This window comes from Salvelinus namaycush, chromosome 16, assembly GCF_016432855.1.
Source record: "Salvelinus namaycush isolate Seneca chromosome 16, SaNama_1.0, whole genome shotgun sequence".
In the NCBI taxonomy this organism is placed as follows: domain Eukaryota; kingdom Metazoa; phylum Chordata; class Actinopteri; order Salmoniformes; family Salmonidae; genus Salvelinus; species Salvelinus namaycush.
In genome coordinates, this window is record NC_052322.1 from 48,780,032 (window position 1) to 48,781,839 (window position 1,808).

A 1,808-nucleotide genomic window follows, 5' to 3' on the forward strand; every position below is an offset into this window, starting at 1 on the left:
CCCTATATCCCCCACTATAATCCCTGTACTGTGTATCTCCCCACTATATCCCCCCACTATAATCCCTGTACTGTATATCTCCCCACTATATCCCCCCACTACAATCCCCGTACTGTATATCCCCCCACTATAATCCCTGTACTGTATATCCCCCCACTATAATCCCTGTACTGTATATCTCCCCACTATAATCCCTGTACTGTATATTCCCCCACTATAATCCCTGTACTGTATATCCCCCCACTATAATCCCTGTACTGTATATCCCCCCCACTACAATCCCTGTACTGTATATCCCCCCCACTACAATCCCTGTACTGTATATCCCCCCCACTATAATCCCTGTACTGTATATCCCCCCACTATAATCCCTGTACTGTATATCCCCCCACTATAATCCCCATACTGTATATCCCCCCACTATAATCCCTCTACTGTATATCTCCCCCACTACAATCCCCGTACTGTATATCCCCCCACTATAATCCCTGTACTGTATATCTCCCCACTACAATCCCCGTACTGTATATCCCCCACTACAAACCCCTGTACTATATCCCCCAATATAATCCCTGTACTGTATATCCCCCCACTATAATCCCTGTACTGTATATCTCCCCACTATAATCCCTGTACTGTATATCCCCCCACTACAATCCCTGTACTGTATATCTCCCCACTACAATCCCTGTACTGTATATCCCCCCACTATAATCCCTGTACTGTATATCCCCCCACTATAATCCCTGTACTGTATATCCCCCCAACTATAATCCCTGTACTGTATATCCCCCACTATAATCCCTCTACTGTATATCCCCCCACCATAATCCCTGTACTTTAACAATGCCAGTTTCTCCATCCTGGAGGGGGAGATCAATCATTTCCAGGCCCAGGGACATGTACTGCCTGTGGTGACCTAAATGCCAGAACTGGACAAGAACCTGACACCCTCAGCACACAGGGAGACAAACACCTACCTGGAGGTGACAGCATTCCCTCCACAATATGCCCCCCCTCAGCACACAGGGGGACAAACACCTACCTGGAGGTGACAGCATTCCCTCCACAATATGCCCCCCCTCAGCACACAGGGGGACAAACACCTACCTGGAGGTGACAGCATTCCCTGCCCCATCTGCCCCCCTAGACACAACTATGACAAAAACAACAAAAACGGGTCACAACTCCTGCAGCTCTGTCGAACACTGGGTCTGTACATAGTCAATGGTAAGCTTCAAGGGGACTCCTAAGGTAGGTACACCGATCTCAGCCCAGAGTCTCAGAGTGTTCAGTCAGCCCACTGACACCCCTATCAGACCACAGCAAAATCACAGTCTACTTGAACAGAGCAATAGTCAATCATGAGGCATCAAAGCCAAATGAACTGCACAATATTAAGAAATGCTTTAGACTGAAGGAAAGTAGTGTAGAAACCAACCAAAAAACAATTAGGCAACAACAAATTCAATCTCTTTTAGACAACTTCCTGGACAAAACGTTTCACTGTAATAGTGAAGTTTTAAACTTGGCAGTAGAAAGCCTGAATATTATTATTGTCCATTCAGCTTCCCTATCAAATTAAGAAATGTCAAGCAGACAACCTAAGAAAATGTGTAACAATAACAAATTGTTTGATGCAAAACCCAGTTGTCTGCGCGGCGTTGCTTTTTGTTTTTACACGTTATCCGATAATTTCATCCAAACTGCTTTTTTGTCAACGGCCGTCTGCGCAGCCAGGCGCTAAAATTGAACTTGGTTCATTTTTAAACACTTGCCTCGCTGCAAGTCCTGCCTCGCCCATTCTC